This window comes from Peromyscus maniculatus, chromosome 22 (assembly GCF_049852395.1).
Source record: "Peromyscus maniculatus bairdii isolate BWxNUB_F1_BW_parent chromosome 22, HU_Pman_BW_mat_3.1, whole genome shotgun sequence".
Taxonomy (NCBI): domain Eukaryota; kingdom Metazoa; phylum Chordata; class Mammalia; order Rodentia; family Cricetidae; genus Peromyscus; species Peromyscus maniculatus.
In genome coordinates, this window is record NC_134873.1 from 92,378 (window position 1) to 115,193 (window position 22,816).

Genomic DNA, 22,816 nt, shown 5'->3' on the forward strand with positions numbered 1-22,816 from the left:
CTTTTGGGTTGCAAATGATCATTAACAATTACTGCCCCTCTATATGATTCTTATCACCCCTCCATTTGACCCAGGAAGCCTGGCTTTGCAGTGCCAAAAGATTACTGCTTGTAAGTGTATATATACTGGGACTCCCAGGGCACAGGAGGACCAAGGAGAAGATTTGGAAGAATAAATGACTGGACTAAGAGCTCTGTGTGCTGAGATTCTATTTCACAAATAATCCTTGCCATTAATATTTCTCTCTCCTGAGCCCCTGGGGTATATAATATTAAGGCTGGTCCCTCTAATACTATACAAGAAATTTTATGACATCCCATCCCCAGCACACATTAACTGCACAAAATCCCTCACTGAGGGGTGGGGCTTATGAGTTCCTCACTGTGTATGAAGGTGTCCTGGACACCCTTTTACAGATATCATCTACAACCTCTGGGGTTATAAGACATGGAACAAAGTTTGGGCCTACATATAAAGTCTGGTGAATGTCTGAAATGATGGACAGTGCCAGCTCCTGAGGGAGGATGAGGCAGTTATTGAAGTAAAACCATCCATCCTTTGTCTGCATGACCCCAATTTTCAGGAGCTTGTCAGTCTCCTCTGGTTGATAACAGGGCTGGTAGGAGAGTACCAAAAACAAAATATATTCTGTTGATCCAGAGGTGCTGGAGGCCTGTCGGTGGGCTACTGAGTTTGCCTTAGCATTGACTAAGTCCACTGGGTCCTTAGAGGACTGGTTTCCCCTGCAGTGAATTACGGCTACTTCTCCAGTGAGCTGGAGGGCCTCCGATAGCTTGGCGATAAGGGGACCATTAACTATGGGAGTGCCCTTGGTAGTGAGGAAGTCCCTTTCCCTCCAAAGGACAAATGGGAATGTGTAGCTAGAGTTTTCCTGCCTTGCCCACAGTCAGGACAAATCTTTGTCACCCTCTAGTCCCACAGCCACTCAGACCCAACCAAGTAAACACAGAGACTTATATTGCATACAAACTGTATGGGCATGGCAGGCTTCTTGCTAACTGTTCTTATAGCTTAAATTAATCCATTTCCATAAATCTATACCTTGCCACGTGCCTGGTGGCTTACCGGTGTCTTCACATGCTGCTGGTCATGGCGGAGGCTGGCAGTGTCTCCCTGCCTCAGCCTCCCGCTTCCCAGAATTCTCCTCTCTCCTTGTTCCACCTACTTCCTGCCTGGCCACTGGCCATCAGTGTTTTACTTATTGACCAATCAGAGCAATTTGACATACAGTCTGTGGGAGCCCCTTCTCAGGTTCCTCGTGGCTTTACCCAGCAGGGCCAAATAGAGGATGATCAGGACCACGGGCCTGAGTGCAGGTGTCTGAGATGGTCTGCACTTGGCTGTGCTGGGGTAGAGGGTCTTTTGCTCCACCCCTTGGCGTCTCTATAAAAACACTGGGCCAGAGACATTCGGGGCCTGTTGGAATAGGTTCCAGGCCCTCTCGAGGCTATCCTTTATTTTCTATCAGTTTATCTCCGCAAGATTCTCTGCTATAAATCCTTCTATCTAATATTTCCTGCTGATTGCACTCAAGAAAACTCTGGGAAGATGTGGGGGTGGTGGGTAAATGCCCCACAAAAGTCCATCCCACAGCAGGTATGGGATATTAAAAAGGCATATTTAGAGTCAGCATATATGTTAGCTCATTGACCCTTGGCTTCTTGGAGTGCTCTATTGAAAGTCCTTAATTTGGCTTTTTGTGAAGATGTCCCCTTTGGCAGGTGGGTCACTTCAAATGTTTTAGTGGAAGTGATCACTGCATATGCTGACTGGTGGTTTCTTGATCTGTCTATAAGAGAGCTTCTCTCAACAAAGATGATAAGTTGGGTGTTTGCAAGGGGTTGATGTAAGAGATCAGGCCAGGATAAACATAAGACCTCTACAGCCTCTGAGCAGGAGTGAGAGGAATTACCAGAGGAAGAAGGGACAGAGAGGAGGCTTGCAGCGTTTAGGGCAAGGATGAAGGTCAAGATAATTAGGGGGCTTTCTAGAAACAGTAAGTGAAAGACTTGGACCTGTGATTGCCCAAAGAGGATGAGAGAGGTGTGCCTCATAATGTCTGAGAGGCAGTGGGTGGAGTATACCAGGATTGACTGGTACAGGGTACAGGGTGTGGAAAATGACAAATTTCAGAAAATGTGTCAAAACCTGGTCAATTTCAAGTTTTACAGAAAACGGTAATGTAGCCAGAAATTTTCCTGTGTTCTGCCCAGTCTTGCAGCCACTAGGTCCTAAGTAAACACGCAGAGGCTTATATTAATTACAAACCAAATGGCCTATGGCTCAGGCTTCTTGCTAGCTAACTCTTACAACTTAACTCAACCCATTCAAATTAAGCTGTTTGCCATGTGTCTTTGTGGCATTACCTGTGTTCCATTATATCTTGCTCCCCTGGCAATGCTCATCATCCCTCTGACTCCACCTTTCTTCTTTTTGTTTCTTTGCTTGGATTCCCTACCTGGGTCTATTCTTCTTTGCCATAGGGCATAGTGGATTCTTTATTAACCAATGGCAGCAACATGTATTCACGGCATACAGAAAGACCGCCCCACAGACCTTTCCCTTTTCTGTCTAATCAAAAGGAAAATTTTTTTCATTTTATCTTAGTAAAATTACATATAAGAAAACAGTTATCAAGCAAGAATTACAGTTACAATATCTAGTCTATTTGGCAAAATTAAAGAAAATATTCTATCATTTATCCTATATTTGTGAGTTTAAAGTTTCATATCTAATTTACCTTTTATCCTAAACAAGGAAAACTGTTATTATAACTATCTAGTCTTTAAAAACTCCCTCAAAGACCTCAGAAGAATATAATATTATCTTGAGTAAATGGGAAGTGCATTGTAAGCAACTTCCAAAATTCTAGAAATAACAGAGACATCTGGCTGTCTGGACAGTCACCCAAAGTTCCTCTGTATCATTGGGGAATGTGTCTTCAGCCCACAGGCCTAAGAAACTCTGGCATACTTTTCAGTGAAGCAGGAAATTTCAAGGACTTGTCTGCCTAATTGCAAAGTTCATCATTCACTTTCCTGTGTTCTGCAGAATGTCTCACAGTTTCTTCTGCAAAGCATGATCCTGGAGGATCATCCCTCCTTGTTTTGGCAAAGTTCAGTGGTCACTTTCCTATGGGTCCTGCATGTGCAATTTATACAACATACTCTCAAGCACTTCAGGCAAGAGCAGTTTCTTGCCCCAGTCTTTTCCATATTATAAGCAAATTCCATAATGAGTTTCATAAAAATGCCCATCATCCTCTTTGAAGTAATTGATGCTGCCAAGAACAGACATGTCTCACTGTCCTCAAAAGTCTAAGTTCTTAAAATATTTTAAATGCCATGTTTTGTAAGTTTTGAAGTGTTTGAAGATTGCCTATGTGATTGAAATATGTTTGCATACCTATCAAACCTAACATGAATATAAGTTTGATTATTATAAATGACTATTAATTTATATTTCTTAACAATACATTATATTTTTAAATGAACTCTAAAATCATAATACCTTAAACAAGAGTAGAAATATACATATAGTATAACAAAATTAACATTAAATTTACATCAATAAGCCCAAATTCATACTAATGTAAAATATCTAAGACTAGTTCTTGGTTTTTTGGATTAAAGTAGATTCTATAATCTACTCTTTTATCTTATCATTTCTCTATCATATCTTCTCTTCTCCTTTTAGAAAGAGATCTCTCAATTTAACTCTTTTGTTTAGCCTTTTTTTAAACTATGACCAATAACAGTTTGTAAGCAACTCCCCTTAAATGAAAATAAATATTTACAATTTTTGTAATATTTGGGCATAGTTTTGAAATTTGGGCATAGTTTTCTATACTATTTCCTGCTGATTGGGGCCACTGGTAACTTTATGTGGATCATGAGTCAATTTAGAATTATAGTCAAGTCCTGAGTGGAATAGTCTGTGAGTCTTCATCATCTCAGCCAGTTGCCTTGAAGCTGTTCTGGATATTGAATCATCTGAAGACCTCTCAAGGGGTCTTCCCTTATGGAACCATATTAACTTGGAAGGAATTCACAGCTCCTCATCTTCTGTGGAAACAAAAGCAGAGCTCTTTTCCAAAGCAACATATCCTTAGACCCAAATTTTTAAGTTAAGATACCTTTAAAATACACATATTGGTTTAACTTTGTAACCTCTACAATCAAATGACTCTTTGCAGTTAAAAAACATCCCAAAGACAATGCAATATTATACAGTATGCAGACTCTGTATAATTTCCATCTTTACATGGCTTTTTTTTTAATTTTTTTTTTTCGGTTTTTCGAGACAGGGTTTCTCTGTGTAGCTTTGCGCCTTTCCTGGAAGTCACTTGGTAGCCCAGGCTGGCCTCGAACTCACAGAGATCCGCCTGCCTCTGCCTCCCAAGTCCTGGGATTAAAGGCATGCGCCACCACTGCCCGGCTTAAAATTTTTTTAAAGGACTTTTTCTACCGTTTTTTTTTTCTCTCCCAAGTTTACCTATATTTTTAAACACACTGTTACCTACTTGGAGGATTTTCCCATCTGAATCTGTTTTATTTTGTACTTTTAATTCTTTCCTTACTGGAAGAATTTTTAAATCGCTAAGCTGCACATCTTTAACTGCTGGTTCTGCCCCATTCAGCTTTTCAACAAGGCACGACAATGAGTTAAGCTTACCTCCCCAATTCCGGGAAGCAGTATGTGTAGAGCTGTGTCCTTAAGTCTGCAGCTGTGCTCTCAAGCCCACAGGGAGGGGCTAGGAGAATCCTCACTCTATCATGACCTGTGGGAGAGACTGTGGAAATCCACCATGCTATGGCAGCATGGTGGACAGGTCCATTTCTGAGCTGCTGATGGCATGAGATTGTAAGACTAGGAAGCCCAGTGTGCCTTTGTTTTTGTGTGTTCAGAATCTATTTTAAGCTTTCTCAAGTCTGTGTGAATTCACGACAGATAGTAGGTGCCATTTGTAAACAGAATAATCTTTCCTGCCCACCAAAACCCAAATAATCAGTCAGAGGCTTAATATTAATTACAAATCAAATGGGCTATGGCTCAGGCTTCTTGCTAGCTAACTCTTACAACTTAACTCAACCCATTCAAATTAAGCTGTTTGCCATGTGTCTTTGTGGCATTACCTGTCTTCCATTACATCTTGCTCCCCTGGCAGTGCTCATCATCCCTCTGACTCCACTTTTCTTCTCCTTGTCTTTCTGCTTGGATTCCCCATCTGGCTCCATGCTGTAGATGGAGAATTTCTCTCCAGCTCCCAACAAGTCCCGTCAGTCCCTGAGCCTGCTTATAAAATAAACACATAGACTCTTACATTATTTGAACTGCTTGGCCATTAGCTCAGGCCTATCATTGTCTAGATCTTATTCTTATATTTAGCCCATTTCTATTAATCTATACTTTGCCACGTGGCTCGTGGCTTATTGGTACCTTACATTTTTCTTGTGTTTGTGGCAGCTCCAAGCAGTCTCTCCCTTCCCTTCCTGTTTTCTCAATTCTCCTCTCTGTTAGTCCTGCCTATACTTCCTGTCTGGCTACTGGCCAATCACTTTTTATTTATACAGAGTGATATCCACAGCACTTCCCCTTTACTTCATTTTCAAAAAGGAAGTTTTTGACATTAACATAGTAAAATTGCATATAACAAAAGAATTATCAAGCAAGAATTACAGTTACAATATTAAAGAAGATATTCTACCTATCTTATATTTGTGAGGTTAAGGTTTTATATCTAACTTATTTTTTATCATAACTAAGGAAAATTGTAACTCTCTAGCTTCAACTACATCAAAGACCTCAGAAGGATATAATATTACCTGAGAGATGGGAGGATGGAAGAAACTATCGGGAATCTTGCAGGGTAGACAGAGACAGCTGACAGCCTGGACAATCACGTCATGTTCCTTTGTTAAGTTGGGGCATCTGTCTTTAGTCCACAGGCTAGAATCTCTTGGTCATTTTTTTCAGTGTCCTGTAAAATTTCTAGGAGTTTTCTCTGTGAAGCAGGCACCTGAAGGACCATTTTGTCAAGCAAAGTTCAGTGGTCATCTTTCTATGGGTCCTTTATGTCCAGTTGATCAAGGAGTCCAGGCAAGAACAGTTTCTTGCCCAAATGGCTATTTTTGCCAAGGAGAAGATAAATTCCATATGGAGTGTTTTCAATGCCCATCCTCCTCTCTGAAGTAAATCCAGTACTGTCAGGAGCAGACATGTCTCACTGTCCAGAAAGTGTACAGTTTTAAAAATATTTTAAACGCCATATTCTGTAGGTCTTTGACATATTTGAAGATTACCTATCTATGTGAAATATATCTATGTATACCTAGAAGACTTAGCTAACATGGCTACAAGTATGATTATCATAGATGACTATTAATTTGTTTGTCTAAACTATCCATTACAACCTAAATGAGTTACATAAACATAATACCTCAAACAAAAATAGAAATATATATATACAGTATAACAAAATTAACTTTAAATTTGTATCAATGAACTAAAATCTATACCAATGTAAAATATTTCAAACAAGTTGCTCTTTAAAATTAGGTTCATTAATTTACCCTTTCATCCTATCATATCTATATCATATCTCCTTTTCTTCTTTAGAAAGAGATCACATTTATAATGAACCTGATTTAAATAAAAATATTGGTTTTCTCCTGTCCCACACCAGAGGGCTCTTCTGAAATAGGACAAAAGAATCTTTTAACCTTTTATTTTAGGAATATGTTTGGGTTTAGAGAAGGAATGAGCCAATTCCATCTCCAAAGTAGTCATGGTATATTTGAGAATTTGGGGGCATAGGTTCTCTTACTACTTCCTGCTAGAGTTGTAGTAAATTGTAGCTAGAGTTTTCCTGCCTGGCCCACAGTCAGGACAAATCTCTCCCACCCACCAGTCCCACAGCCGATCAGACCCAACCAAGTAAACACAGAGACTTATATTGCTTACAAATTGTATGGCCATGGCAGGCTTCTTGCTAACTGTTCTTATATCTTAAATTAACCCATTTCTATAAATCTATACTTTGCTACATGGCTCATGGCTTACCGGTATCTTCACATGCGGCTTGTCATGGTGGCAGCTGGCAGTGTCTCTGACTCAGCCATCCACTTCCCAGAATTCTTCTCCTCCTTGTCCCACCTATACTTCCTCCTGACTGACTACTGGACAATCAGTGTTTTATTTACTAACCAATCAGAGCAACACATTTGCCATACAGAACATCCCACAGCAGAAAATTTTAGGATTATGGGTAGTCCATGAGGGTGTATCATCTGAGCCAGTTGCCTTGAAATGGTTCTGGATGTTGGATCATCTGGGCCATGGCATCATCAGAGACTTTTCAGGTGGTCTTGGCTGGTCAAACCTGTTATATCTTAATCTGAAAGAAATTCATAGCCTCTGGCTTTCTGTGGAAACAAAAGCAGATCCTCCTTTCCAATGCAACATATTCTTACATCCAAATTTTGAAGTCAAGGTACCTTTAAAGTATACATTTTTGCATAACTCAACAGCTTTTACAATCAAATGTTTTTCTTTAGTTACCAATATCAACGACAACATAATCCAGATTCTCTGTGTGATAGTCAGCTTTATGTGGCTTATTACCGTTACTATTTCATTAAAAACTTTATATTTTAAACTATTTGTTTATGTAACTCTGTATAATCCTTTTTCTCACTCTTTCAAGCCTACCTACATCAGTCTTATGGTGAACCTATTGCTTGAAACTGCAGCATTCTAAGACAGAAATGGCATTATTGCTGCTTGCTCTGCCCAATTCAGCTTCCCAATATGGGGGTGGTACATTTTCCACCAGCTCTGGGAGCCATCAACTCTCAGAAATAGTGGGTCTATGCTTTTATCAAAGCAGTGTGTAGCCTAGAAACCTCTTTTTGTTTTGTACTAGCAAAGGCTAAATCTACCACGCAACTTGATGTGCCACTGAAGAGGCCTCATTCCCACCAAACTGCAGGTGGAGAGCACACACCAGGAACCCGACTTAGTAGATAGTAGCTCAAACACTCAGGTTGCCTCTAACTTGAAAGAGACAAGTAGGAACAGTTTTTAGCTCTGTTTTAGAATCTTTTTACTCAGGTTTTAGGTGGAAACTCTTGCCAACATGTTGGGCACCATTTGTAGCTTGAGAATTTCTCTCCAGCTCCCACCAAATCCAGCCAGTTCCAGAGCCCACTTATAAAATATACGCACAGACTCTTACATTATTTAAACTGCTTGGCCATTAGGTCAGGCCTATCATTGTCTAGCTCTTACTCGTATATTTAGCCATTTCTATTAATCTATCCCTTGCCACATGGCTCATGGCTTATTAGTACCATATATTTTTCTTGTCCTGAAGGGGGCTCCAGGCAGTCTCTCCCTTCCCTTCTTGTTTCTTCAATTCTGCTCTCTTAGTCCTGCCTATACTTCCTGTCTAGCTACTGGCCAATCAGTGTTTATTTATACAGAGCGATATCCACAGCACTATGCTGCCTTGCCATAAGACATAGCAGCTTCTTTGTTAACCAATGGTAGCAACACATATTCACAGCATACAGAAAGACAACCCCACAACACGAGAATGAGCTTATTTTGACCTTGCTACAAGATGGCTTTTAATCTTAAGATGAAGTCAGGTTGGCCCATCACTTAACCACAGATGAAGAGTCTATTACCCCCTTTTTGTATCTTTCTCGAGTTGAAAGACAAATCCTCATGGCTAATGCTTCCAGGTTCTTCTGCTTGCTGGGGCTGAAATATTGCCTTTTCCTTGAATTCAATTTGCATAAGCTTTCTCTTGTTTAGGTCTAGGAAAGCCCTCAGTCCTTTTCATTTCACAGGTTTCAGGATTAGCTGAATAACATCTTGCGCTGAGGTCACCACTCCCTTTCTTCCATTTAACACTGTGCTTTACTTTTAACTTTTAATCTCCATGAGCACAAGAATTGGCCCCAACATTACATTTTTCTGGTACTTCTTTTCTCCTCAAATGGTACATTTTGTATTTCTCCTTATCCTGTTTGCTACTTTTTAATTGTGGATCTACATTAGAATGATAACTAATAACCATATGATCTGGAAAGTTCCCTCTCTATCTCTCTCTGTGTCTCTCTCTGTGTCTCTTTCTGTCTTTCTCTGTCTCTCTCTCTCTGTGTCTCCTCTCTCTGTCTCTCTCTCTCTCCCTCCAAACTCCACTCCCTCATGGAGTCTCTAACAAATAAAGGTGCCCAGAAAGCCCAGTTCTGCTTTCTTAATGACTACTGCAACTTCCTCCCTTATTTCTGCCAGATGCCAAAGTCCCTGACACACTTGGGCACAAATTCCATTTGTGGCAGACATGTCATCACCCCTTGCCTACAACCTATAAAGTTTCCCTGCTTTTGTATGTAGGTGTGCTTCCTCTGGCCTCAATCTCTGGAACTGGAGAACTTGCCCAGATGTTGCTTTGCTCAAGTAAACATGTTATACTTTTTCAATTTGGCTTGATCTGACTTTCTATGTTGGCAGAGAAACCTATTATGGGGAGGGGGCAGAAAATCTATTACTTAGGACAAGGACAAAAAGCAACCACATTCTTTAGCAAAGTATCCCAAGAATGGTCTCTAGCATAGCCTATAATATTTTCCTCCTAAACTTTGGAGTTTGGGCACCACAGTCAAAATTGCCCTCAGCACTTCTGTCTTCCATGCTCTTACTAGAATGGCCCATTAAGCCCCATTTAAAGAACTGAGCTGTTTTTGTACTCTGAAATCCCAAAGTCTTTCATATTCTTCCAACAAGTAACACTGAAGGTTTTTGCACCCATAGATCTCTAGGGTAACCAGGAACGTTAAGCCCACAGGATTGTCCTCTCAAAAGACAGGATTGATTCCAGTTCTTCCATCCAGCAATCTGGGAATTGGAGGCAATTAACAGCCTAGTGGTCTGCATTATCTATTGGTCCAATCCATATCAAGCTTCTACAACCAGGACCTGAGATACCTAATAGGTCAAATGACTTCAACATTATCTTTATTACCAAGAACAGGCCAGATCCTTCCCTAGACCTTAAGCTAATACAGGTAGCCTATCTCTGGAACTCATCTTCTTGGATGAAATGACATTTACTCTAAGTTGAGTTTCAATGTAATTATGCCTCATTGTACACCAGGGATAGTATTACATTGGGAAAATATTTTGTCCCCAAATTGTGCTGTTTAAATATGCAGGCAATAAACCACCTGGCATTAGACTCCAAAGTTTGATCAAAACTGATTAAGTCAACCTGAGCCAAGTTTTCATTCTCATCTCTCTGCAGTTCTTTTCTCTGTCTGCCATGATGCTTGCAGGGTCCCCTTACAGCATGGTCAGACTTTACATAGCAATACCCTCTCCTGGTACCAACTTCTGCCTTAGTTACTATTCTATTGCAATAAAGAGACACTATAACTAAGGCAATTCTTATAAAAGAAATCATTTAATTAGGGATTGCTTAGAGTTTTAGAGGGTTAGTTCATGTTCCTCATGGCAGAAAGCAGACAGACATGGCATTGGAACTGTAGTGGATAGATTTACATCCAGATCCACAGGCATTGGGAGTTGGGGAGGATGAGAGAGATAGAGATATGTGTGGCATGGTGGAGTGGAGAGACCGAGAGAGAGAGAAAGAGGAGAGAGAAAGAAAGACAGACAGAGAGACAGAGACAGAGAGAGACAGACAAACAGAGAGACAGAAATACTGGCCCTGGCATAGCATTTGAAGTCTCAAGACCTACCAGAAATAACACACTTCTTCCAATAAGGTCAATACTATGTCAACATGGCTATGCCTTCTAATCCTTCTTGAAGAGTTATACTTCCTGATGAGCAAGAATGTAAATACATGAGCCAATTGGGGCTATTCTCATTCAAACCATCACACCCTACAACTATGAGTGCAAAGGTAGTACAAATGTTGCCTTGCTTGTATGCTATTTAGGAAACAGAGGACACAGACTTGGGGAGAAGACAGGAGAGGTAGAAGCTGGATTTGGTAGGGGCTGGGAGTGGTTATGATGAAAATGTATTAGATGGCATTCTCAAATAATTAATATATTGTATTACAACTAAAACTCAGTGGAAATATAGAGAACAAAAAGTTGCCAGATTAGTACAATATATAAAAAATTAACATTATGAAGTGGAAGAGGAAGTTTATTTGGAGGAAAATTTAAAGGTGAATCATGAGAGGACATAATCACAACTTAAATATTTTTATTAATTACTTTTTCTTTCTTTTTTTTTCTTTCTGAGACAGGGTTTCTCTGTGTAGCTTTGCCCTTTTCCTGGAGCTCACTTGGTAGCCCAGGCTGGCCTCGAACTCACAGAGATCCGCCTGCCTCTACCTCCCAAGTGCTGGGATTAAAGGTGAGCGCAACCACGCCCGGCTTAATTACTTTTTCATATGAAATGTTTTGCACATCCTCTTACTTTTCTTTGGCCATCTCCACCTCCCTATCCATTCATAGTCATGTTTTTCTCTTTCTTTTTAAAACTTTAAAATCCCTACATCAAAAAACCAGTAATCAAAACAAACAAAAAAACAATTAGATGAAAAGTGACTAACCCCCCCACACAATCAAATCCCACCCAAAACTGGATGTCAACATATAGAAGATTATAAATAGATCCATATCTGTCACCATACACAAAATTCAAGTCCAAGTAGATCAAAGACCTCAACATAAATCAACTCTGAACCTGATAGAAGAGAAAGTGGGAATGCATTGGCCCTGGAGACAAATGTGGTGGTACTGTGTTCCTCAAAATATTGAGCACGCTAATTAACTTATCTGTGGTCAGAGTACAGGACAGCCACAATATTAAACATAGAGGATAGGCAATGGTAGCACACGCCTTTAATCCTAACATTCCAGAGGCAGAAATCCCTCTAGATTTCTGTGAGTATAAGGCCACATTGGAAACAGCCAGGCATGGTGACACACACCTTTATTCCAGGGAGTGATGGCAGAAAACAGAAAGATATATAAGGCGCAAGGACCAGAAACTATACACATTTGGCTGGTTTAGCTTTTAGGCTTCTAGCAGCAGTTCAGCTGAGATTCATTTGGGATGAGGACTGAGAGGCTTCCAGTCTGAGGAAACAGGATCAGCTGAGAAATTGGTGAAGTGAGGTAGCTGTGACTTGTTCTGCTTCTCTGGCATCCAGCATTCACCCAATAACTGGCCTCAAGTTTGTTTTTTATTAATAAGACCCTTTAAGATTCTGCTACAGACAACTTCCTAAATATAATACCAGTAGCACAGACACTGAGAGCAACAATTAATAAATAGGACTTCCTGAAACTGAGAAGCTTCTGTAAGGCAAAGGACATAGACAATAAGATAAAAGGCACCTACAGAATGGGAAAAGATCTATACCAACCCCACATCTGACAGAGGGCTGATCTCCAAAATATATAGAGAACTCAAGAAACTAGCCAGCAAAATATCAAATAATCTAATTTAAAAATGGGCTAAAGAGCTAAATAGAAATTCTCAATAGAAGTATTTCAAATGGCTGAAAGGCATTGTGGTTGTTTACACAATACCTGTACAACATCAATCCAGTCAAAATTCCAGCATATATGGAAGAGAGACTCGTGGCTTCATCCCTAGCTGAAAAGCCTAGCATCTGAAGGCTGCTGACATGGGAGGTCAGTGTTTTTCAGGAAATTGGCACCTGGTAGGTTGACTATGATCCAGTGGAACATCCCAAATCAATGCACCCAAGAAAGAATTGATTGGACAGAGTGGGATGCGAAAAGAGGACATGAACTTGAGAAGGGGTTTTGTAGGGGTAGTTCTAAGAAGGATTGGAAGGGGGGTAGAGAGTGGTTATGTTCAAGATACACTGAATAAATATACAAAATTCTTGAAGAATGAAATTTTTTAAATCTTTAAAAAAGTAGTAGCTGGAGAGAGGGCTCAACAGCCGAGAGCACATCTGGTCTAGCACAGCCCAGTCCCAACGAGTTTGCCTTTGTTCATTTCAATCAGTGCCCTTCACATAATGAACCATATCTGAGAGGAGAATGGCTTTCTGGAGTTTTGTGTGTCTTATTAAGAATCATTAAATCTGAAGGTGGTCTTTGGGACCTCAACACAAAAGCCACAGATCACTTAATCACAAGAAATAATAGGTATTTTTCTTGTCAGTTCAACCTCTCCTGGAGAACACAAAGAATGTGAGTTGAGCCAGGTGGCGGTGGTTTACGCCTTTAATCCCAACACTCTAGAGGCAGAGCCAGGCAGATCTCTGTGAGTTCAGGGCAAGCCTGGTCTCCAGAGCGAGATCCAGGACAGGCACCAGAACTACATGGAGAAGCCCTGTCTTGAACACACAACAAAAGAATGTCAGTTGATCTTTCTTATTGAATTTGAAGATTTCCCTTCCCCTAATTCCAAATCCTCACACCATCCTTCAAGTTCTCACCATACTCAGAAATGGACAGAGACAGCCCTTTGTGATGACAGACTGTCGTTGTCAACTTGACTGGACTGAAACAAGTGCCTAGAAAATTTATACAGCGCACCTCTATGTGTCTGTGAGGGCCTTTTCAGAGATAATTCTATCATGAGGACCCTGACCTAATGAATGCATCAGTCCCTTGACGGTTCCTACTATGACGGCTGTATTGGAAAATGGTCAAAAGGAGGAGGCAGGGGATAGTTGAAGGAAGTATTCACAAGTAGTGTGTCTTGGAGAGCTGTGTCCCATCCTGGTAACTTCCCATTTCTCATGTCTCTGTTTACTGACCACCATGAAGTGAGCTGATCTGCTCTTCCATGCCTTCCCACTATAGAGAACTAAAGCCCTTTAGAACCATATCCCAAATAATTCTTCCCTCCCTTAGGTTGTTCTTGCATTTGAAGCACACAAATGCAACAGTGATGAGTACACCTTGAAGACCTTTCATTCCTTCTCTTTTATCTCAGCAGCCCCTCGAGAAACCACACAGAACATGTATGTTCATCCCACAGTCAGTTAGGCAACAAATTGTCCCCAAGACCCCCCTCCCAGTCCCTTCCCTCCTCCCTGGGCGGAGCTGGAAGCTTCTCTCATGACACTCTCATTACCTCCCTGACCCCTTGATGCCCCCTTTTCTTGTGCCATGAGTGACTTGTAGGGCTTCCCCAGGCTGGCAAGGGTCAGTTCAACCTTCTCCAGCTCCAGCTCCTGTTGGTACAAATTCTCAATGACGGCCACTTCAATTGAGGCTCCGAGTACATTGGTCATCATATGCAGCCAGTCACTGGTGTCGGATAAATAGATTAATGGAAGGGGGTGAAAGGCTCCTTCAAGAACCCAGGGTAGACTAGAAGGGCTTCCAGGCTAATTCACAACCACATGACCTAGAACAGGCCCTGCTCTTCCTCAGATTTCCTTTCTAACAACATTATCCCTTATATCCTCAGATCTCTTCTTTAATTTGTGACTCTTGTTCTTAAATATGACTAACCTAAAAATGATTAGATATGAGAGCCTGATGCAGATGGTTAGAGATTAGGATCTGATATAGAATGTTAGACATTTGGATCTGATTCAGACTGTTATACATGTGCATCTGATACAAAGTATTAAACATGAGCATCTGTAGATGTAACCAACAGTCTTATTAAATAAGAAACACAGAACCAATGCAAAGAAGAAAGTCAAGAGGTCAGCGCTAAGAGCTAAAAACCTTACCCTTCCTCTCGCAGTGGTCCTACCTCTCCAAAAGAGACCTACTTCCTATGTCTGTCTTTTTTTTTTATAGAGTTTCTGTTCTGCCTTCTCATTGGTTGTAAACCCAACCACATGACCTCCTAGTCACTGCCTGTCTGTACAGACCTCCAGGTCTTCTATGGTTGGTATTGAGATGAAAGGCGTGTGTCTCCAATGCTGGCTGTATCCTTGAACACACAGAGATCTACCTAGCTCTGCCTACCAAGTGCTGGGATTAAAGGTGTGTGCCACTACTGCCCAGCTTTTGCTATGGCTCTAATAGCTCTGACTCTTGGGCAACTTTATTTATTAACATACCAATAAAATCACAATTTAGTACAAATAAAATATCAACATAAGCATCTGATGCAGATTATTAAACATGAGCATCTGACACTGATTATTAAACATGAGCATCTGATCCAGAGTATTAAATATGCGCATCTGATGCAGAGTATTAAACATGAGCATCTGGTGTAGGCTTGTTAGGTACAAGTGTCTGGTTCCGACTATTAGATATGAATGTTTGATACAGATTGTTTGACATGAGTCTATGTAGGTGTGGGGCAGGCTGGGTATTGTTCAAATGGAACTTTAGTCCTTCTGTACAAATGGGACTTGGTCTTGCTCACAGCACCTACATTGGAATGAAAATTAGCATTTTATGTAAATTCCATGTTATATGAAAAGAAATGAGAGAGGGAAAAATGGTGAAAGGAGGTAGTGATGTAGGAAGTATACAGAGGAAGAAAGAGAGAGGAGTGAAAGAAAGAAGAAAAAAGAAAGAGGGAGAGGGGGAGGAGGGAGGAGGGAGGGAGTGAAGGAAGGAAGGAAGGAAGGGAGGGAGGGAGGGAGGGAGGGAGGGAAGTGAAGAAGGGAGGGAATGAGACAGGTGGAGAAAAGGTAGGGAGAATAGAAGAGAAGAAAAGGACAGAGGGAACAGAAGGAAGGAAACAAAGGGAGGAGGGAAAGAGAGCAACAGAGGAGGGGGAGGAACAGGGTATGGGTGGCTCCTCCCTGCTGATAGATTAGGAGTCACTGTATTCAGGTGTGTGCCTTCCCACAAGCCTACTAAGCTCCATGGCACAGTCTCCCAGCAAGATACACAAATGGCTCTGCTATGCTCAGTGGATCACAAACAGAAGACATGAATGTGGGGAGCAGAGTTGTAGGGAGGAAAGCTGACCGGGTGGGAAGGAGTTAGAGAGTGCGCAAAGTCAGAAAGCATTGCATACATGCCTGACCTGTCAAAGAACAAATTTAATTACTGAAAAAGTACAGAGGAAGAAAAGGAAGGAGAGAAGAGAGAGAACATATGCATTCATAGGGTCCAGTGCAAAAATCCACCAAAATTCTTTTGTCCATCATCACAGGTGATCGTATAAGTCAAAATTCTTCACTATTTTATGCAGCAGGTAAGTTGTGTTTTCTTTTCACTTGTAAAATTCTTCAGAACTAAGATTTCACTAAGGGAAAAACTGTTTAAAATATTTGAGTTAAAAATATTTGAACACTTTTGTATGATTTTTGTATGAAATGGTCTGACAAGGAGTGGGGGAGGGGCTGATAGATAGAGACCTCATTTCAGAATTCTCCTCACTCTGTGTCCCAAAGATGATAAATCTATGGGCTTGGAGTCCACAGCCATCACTAACAGACCATCCCAATGCCTCCCTAAACCCCTCAATTCCTACAACCATGTCCTTGCAGAATCCTTCAGGAAAAGTTATGAGAAGAGCCCAGGGTCAAAGCCAAGTCACACTCACAGGAACCAATCCACAGCTATGATCAGCAAGATGTCCTCTGTGGGCAGGCTGATGGACGTGAGCACAATCACCATGGTGACCAGTCCTGCCTGGGGGATGCCAGCTGCTCCTACACTGGCAGTTGTGGCTGTGATGTTGTGGGAATTCAGGAGGAAAGAGAGAACAGAAGATTGGAAGATCAGGAAGGGAAGGGCACCTTAAGTTAAATTCCCAAGCCAACACAGAAAGAAAAATATTCCATGAACTCACTTTGGATGTGAAACTAAATTTAAAAAGTTGAAGTCACAGAAGCAATAAGAAGAAACCGTGATGCTGGGCAGATGGGCTGGGAGTTGGGGAAATGTCTCTCAAAGGGTACAAGATGTCTAGATACCAGATGACTGGTTTCCGGAAATCTAATGTATGGTGTGGAGGGTGTGGCTATTGATGCTGTGTTTGTATTTCAAAGAGAATAAACCTGAAGTCTCTTCTCACTATCAGCAAAGAGAAAGAGAAGGGAGAGAGGGAGAGAAGAAGAGAAGGACTGACAGAGAGAGGAAAAGAGAAGGAAGGGAAGAAAGAAGAGAGGAGAGAGGAAGGGAGGGGAAAATAAGGAGGAGCTGAGAAAATGAGAGGAGAGAGGAGACACAGGCAGCAGAAGAGGGTGTGGGGGAAGGAATGAAACCATAGGAGACAAATAAAATAATCAGCCTGACTGTGTTGATCATCTGCAGATTGCACAGGTAGCAATTCATCATGAAACATTTGTTCAAATACGCACAACTTCTGTCATCTATCATTCAAGAAAGCTGCAGCCGGAAAAGGAGAGTTGTTTATTAAGAAGACAAATACAGATGAGATCCGGCGCATTCAGGGTGGTATGGCAGTAGACAAATGGAGAGAAACTTAAAGCAATTCCACTAAAATCAGGAACGAGGCAAGGCTGTCCACTCTCCCCATACTTATTCAATATAGTACTTGAAGTTCTAGCCAGAGCAATAAGACAACATAAAGAGGCCAGGCGGTGGTGGCGCACACCTTTAATCCCAGCACTCGGGAGGCAGAGGCAGGCGGATCTCTGTGAGTTCGAGACCAGCCTGGTCTACAGAGCAAGATCTAGCAAAGGCAAAAAGCTGCACAGAGAAACCCTGTCTCAATAAACCAAAAAAAAAAAAAAAAGAAAGAAAAAGTAGGAAGATAACATAAAGAGATTAAGGGGATACAAATTGGAAAGGAAAAAGTCAAGCTTTCCCTATTTGCAGATGACATGATAGTATATTTGAGTGACCCCAAAGATTCCACCAAAGAACTGATACAGCTTATAAACACCTTCAGCAACACAGCAAAATACAAGATCAACTCAAAAAAATCAGTATCCCTCCTATATACAATGGACAAAGAAGCTGAGAAGGAAATCAGGGATACATCACCCTGTACAATAGCCACAAATGACATAAAATACCTTGGGGTAACACTAAAGAAGCAAGTGAAAGACCTATATGACAAGAACTTCAAGTCCCTGAAAAAAGAAAATGAAGATGTCAGAAAAGGGAAAGATCTCCCATGCTCATGGATAGGCAGGACCAACATAGTAAAAATGGCAATTTTACCAAAAGAAATCGACATGTGGACCAATGGAATCGAATTGAAGGCCCTGACATTAATCTGCACACCTATGAACATAATATTTTTGACAAAGAAGCCAAAAGTGTACAATGGAGAAAACAAAGCATCTTCAACAAATGGTGCTGGAATAACTGGATATCAATGTGTAGAAGGCTGTGAATAGATCCATATCTGTCACCATGCACAAAACTTAAGTCCAAGTGAATCAAGGACCTCAACATAAATCCAGATACTCTGAACCTGATAGAAGAGAAAGTAGGAAGTAGTCTTGAATGCACTGGGCCAGCACCCTGGAACTGACTCAAAACCAGTTCGCTCACTACCATAGATTTGTTGTGGGGAAGCACACACACATGAATACATACCACTCCATTTTATTATTCCAAGTAACTCTACCAATCACAGTACCTCCCCTTTACTCCAAGTCAACATTTCAACTTCCACCCAACACTCCCCCTATCTTGCACCATAAATTTCACAATCATTGAAGTCTTCATCCCAGGGTTCCCCACAACTTCCACCTCCCTTGAACCCACCCCTTTCTACATTTAGCCTGGATACTGTTCATGCTGTACCTCTATGTCTCCTACCAGGCCATGCAACCATCCAGTTGCTATGATTTTTAGATTCTAACAATGTGCACTTATCTCCAGAGAGTGATCCTCCATAGAATGGGAGCTTCCTCCTCCAGAAAGGCCCCAGTGTTCAGCAGCAGTCAATGATTGCTGGTGCAGGGATTCAGATGAAGACAGAGTTGGTGGTGAGAGACACTTCCATGATGTTGCTCACACTTCAGAGCCCCTGCCCAGTGGGAGCACACTGAGACACCAGCCTTCTTCTGAACACATGCCTTTGCTTAGCTTCCTTCCCCATCCTGTCCTTCTATCTTCACTTGGTCGTGTGTTTCTCCCTCGGTGAGTTTCTGGTGACCAGATCTACATGTCAGGCTTGGCTTCAAAGAAGCCCAACCTAAGAAACCAGCCTTGATCATTATTTCTGTCCCTAAACCCAAGGGTTACTAAACATCACCTATGGCCTAAATCTGGTGCACTAGTTACTTTTGTAAAGTTGTATTGAAACACAATTCTGGTGAGTAGTTTTAGTTGTTAACTCAACACGATCTAGTACCACTAGGAAGAGAGGCTCAGTGGGGTATTTTATAGATCAGGTGGACCTGTGGCATGACTGGGGAAGGGGGGGTCCAGATTACATTGATTGAAGGAGAAAGGACAATCATTGTGTGTAGCACCATTCCCTAGGCAAGGGATTTTGGACTGTATACGTGTAGAGATGTAACTTGATACAAATAAGCATGTGTCCATTTATTTTCTCTCTGCTCCTGGTTGTGGGTGGGTTATGATGAACTGCTTCAAGTTCCTATGTTGACTTCCCTGAATGATAGACTCTAACCTGGACTGTGAGCTAAAATAAACCTAAGTTGTTTTTTGTCAAATATTTTATTGTAACAACATAAATGAAACCAGGGCAACAGCCATGCACACTTGCTGACATATTGCCTATACATGCTCTTCTCCTCCAGCATCAGAGGTGAACCATAAAATGAAGATCCGATGGCCCTGAAGGGAAAACAACTACTATTCAGAAGAAAAGGTGCTACATAACACATCAAAGCTCCTTTCCTTCCTCCACCCTCCATCCTGTCACCTCCATCCCACTCACCTCCTACATGTTCAACCACATTCCATCTACCATCTACCCCATATCCAAGCTACCTCCCCTGACCCTCCAAAGCATTTCTTTCCCCCTGAATAGCCCAGAGGTCTGGCAGGATGGGATTTTACATTCAAGAACAAGTACTAGGAAGTTATTGGCACACAAGGATCCTGTGACAGTAAGACTGAAGCAAGACCTGGGCACAGCTTGAGATGATGTGTTTGGAAAGGGCCCCAATTGGTGGGGAAGCCCTGGCTCTTTTCTCAAGTGTGGGCTCGGAATGGGTCCTGGTGATGCACAGGGGCTTGGGGTCTCACCTGTGACAAGGCTGGAGACGATGAGGGGGAGCACCAGCATCTGCAGCATCCTTATGAGCAGCTCACCAGGAAAAGAGAAGTACTTGATCTGGTGGTAGGAGAGCTGGTATGGGCGCAAGGCAAATGCCCGGAAAGGTTCATGGAATGAACTATAAATCTCAACCCCAAGAACTGTCCATCCATCTCTAAAAGAGTAAAGTAAGGTGAGCAGTGACTATTCTAGGAGTTGCATTTGTGTACATGGGTATTACGTGGATTTGTGTTTGCATGGGTATGTGTGTGTGTGCTTGTGTATATACAGATGTGGGTGTTTGTGAATGAATGGGCATGTATAAAAAGATGTATACATGGGTATGTATGTGCATGTGTGTATGTGTGTAAGTATGTGTACATTTGTGTGAGCATGGGTATATATGTGTATGTGTGCATGATGAGGATTTGTGTGAATGAATGTGTGCATGGAGTTGTGTGCACATGGATATTTATGTGCATTGTATGCATTTGTGTGTGCATAAGTGTGTGAACATTCATATGCACATAGGATCACATACAAAGATATGCACATGCATTTCTTGGGTGTGTCTATAAGTGTGACTCTTTTGTCTGTGTTATCATTTTCTTTTTATTTTTTTTCAGATTATGCATACAGTGTTCTCCTGTGGGCCAGAAGAAGGTACCAGACCTCATTACAGATGGTTGTGAGCCACTATGTGGGAACTGAACTCAGTACCTCTGGAAGAACAACCAGTGCTCTTAACCACTGAGTCATCACTCCAGCTCTATGTTACCACTTTCAAATATGGAAGTGCATATGAAATTGGGCTTCTAAGCATGTAGATGTAAATGCATAGATGAGTGTGTGAAAGTATTCACAAAGTCCAACACAGCTGGCTGTGGTATCCTTGGAATCCACACTGTCTAAAAAATCAAGTACACATGAAAATTTTTAGGGTGAAATTATCTGTGGAAAGCAAAAAAGGGGCTATTTGGGGAGAGAAAAGGAACCAGCAGAGGGTGACTAGGTAAGAGGGGGTAAAGGAAAAAGAATATGATCAAAGCCCATTCTATATAGATATGAAGATGTCATGAGGAACCCATTATTTTATACAACCTCATAATTCCTTAAGTTGTGTCTGTTGAACGTGTAGAGATTTTTTTCTCTTATTAATATTTCCTACACAATGCAGTATAACAACTATTTACCTTGCAGTTATATTGCTTTGTTTGTTACAAGTAACCTAGAGAGCAAGATAGCCACAGATCTGGCAAACACTACCCCACTTTATTTAAGGGACTTGAGCATCCACAGATAACAAATGCTTGTGGATACCCAAATCAATAGACAATCAAGTTTCTTAAATAAAATGGGGTAGTGTTTGCAGAACCAATCTCTTAAGGGTATGATGGATAGCTGCATATTTTTATGAACGTTAGCACAGTTTATGTGACTGCACTTCTCAATTAAGATATGTAAGATATATTCATATGTAAGATATATTTATCCTTCTCTGTGTGTAGTCGTAAAGTGCATGTCTGTTCAGTGTACTTGCGGATGCCCATACCCACACATGTGACATCACATCGTGTTCATACAGCTGTGTTTGTGCATGTATGTGCCCTCTCTACCTGAGTCCTCTGATGGGCTAAGGGATTGTGCGATGAGTGCACCAGAGAGGGTGGGTAGTTAATAGAAGTCCCGCCTCCTAGAAGCAGAGCTCACCAATGATCACAGCGCTGACTGTGAGCAAGATGAAGGCATTTCTGCACAGAAAGCGCCACACATGCTCTCTGATCATGGACTGCAGGCGCATGCGCATGCGCAGTGCTCTCTGCTGCCAACTGTCCTGAGGTCCCTGCAGAGAGCCCACACCACCCAGGTGCTGGCTGGTCTCCCTCAGGAACAGAAGGTTGCCATGGCTGCTCATAGCCTCTCTCTGGGGACAGAGGAGACCAGGTCTGATGAGGGAGGAATCCGGGAAAGGAGAGGGTAAGGTGGAGGGCCAGGCAATTGTAGCTCAGAATTCAGGGGAGGGGTGATGCCCATGTGGAGACTACTGAGAGCCTGCCCTGGATGGGATACAGTTTTTAATCCCAGCAGCAAAAGGTTAAGGTCTTCAGACCCAAACACAAGAGAGGGTGGTTGGAAACAGGGTAGAAAAACAAACAAACATACACACAAACAAAAAAACACAAAATACTGCACACCTTTCAGGTTTTCTGCCTCCAGCCTCCTTCACTGAGATCATCTCAAGCAACTGGGAGCTGCTGCAACACTCAAACCAAAGTGCTAGGTTTTTGCTGAATGCCCATTACATAAGAGCTCTTGAAAGGACACTTTAGGCTAGTCCCCCTATCCACAGTAGTTGGGTGTCCAGACCAAAGATGCCCATAGTTGTAGCATGAATCTTAAAGGTTCTTATTAATAAGATCAAATCCGAGGCCAGTTATTGGGGTCAATGCTGATAGATCAGAGAGACAGAACAAGCCACAGCTATCTCACCTTGCCAATTCCTCAGCTGGTCCTGTTTCCACAGACTGGAAGCTTGTGTCCTCATTCCAATGGCTCTCAGCTGAACTGCTGCTCAAAAGCCTGAATCTTCTAGTTTCTGGTCCTCATGCCTTATATATCTTTTTGCTTTCTACCACCACTCCTTGGGATTAAACGCTGGCTTTCTGGGATTAAAGGCATGTGT

The 22,816-nt window shown here is 41.7% G+C and overlaps 1 pseudogene; it reads right to left on the reverse strand.

Annotated features, from left to right (window-relative positions):
• LOC102913078 (excitatory amino acid transporter 4-like) overlaps positions 1–22,292 on the reverse strand; it is a 106,325-nt pseudogene extending 84,033 nt beyond the window's left edge.
• Between the last annotated feature and the right edge of the window lie 524 nt (positions 22,293–22,816).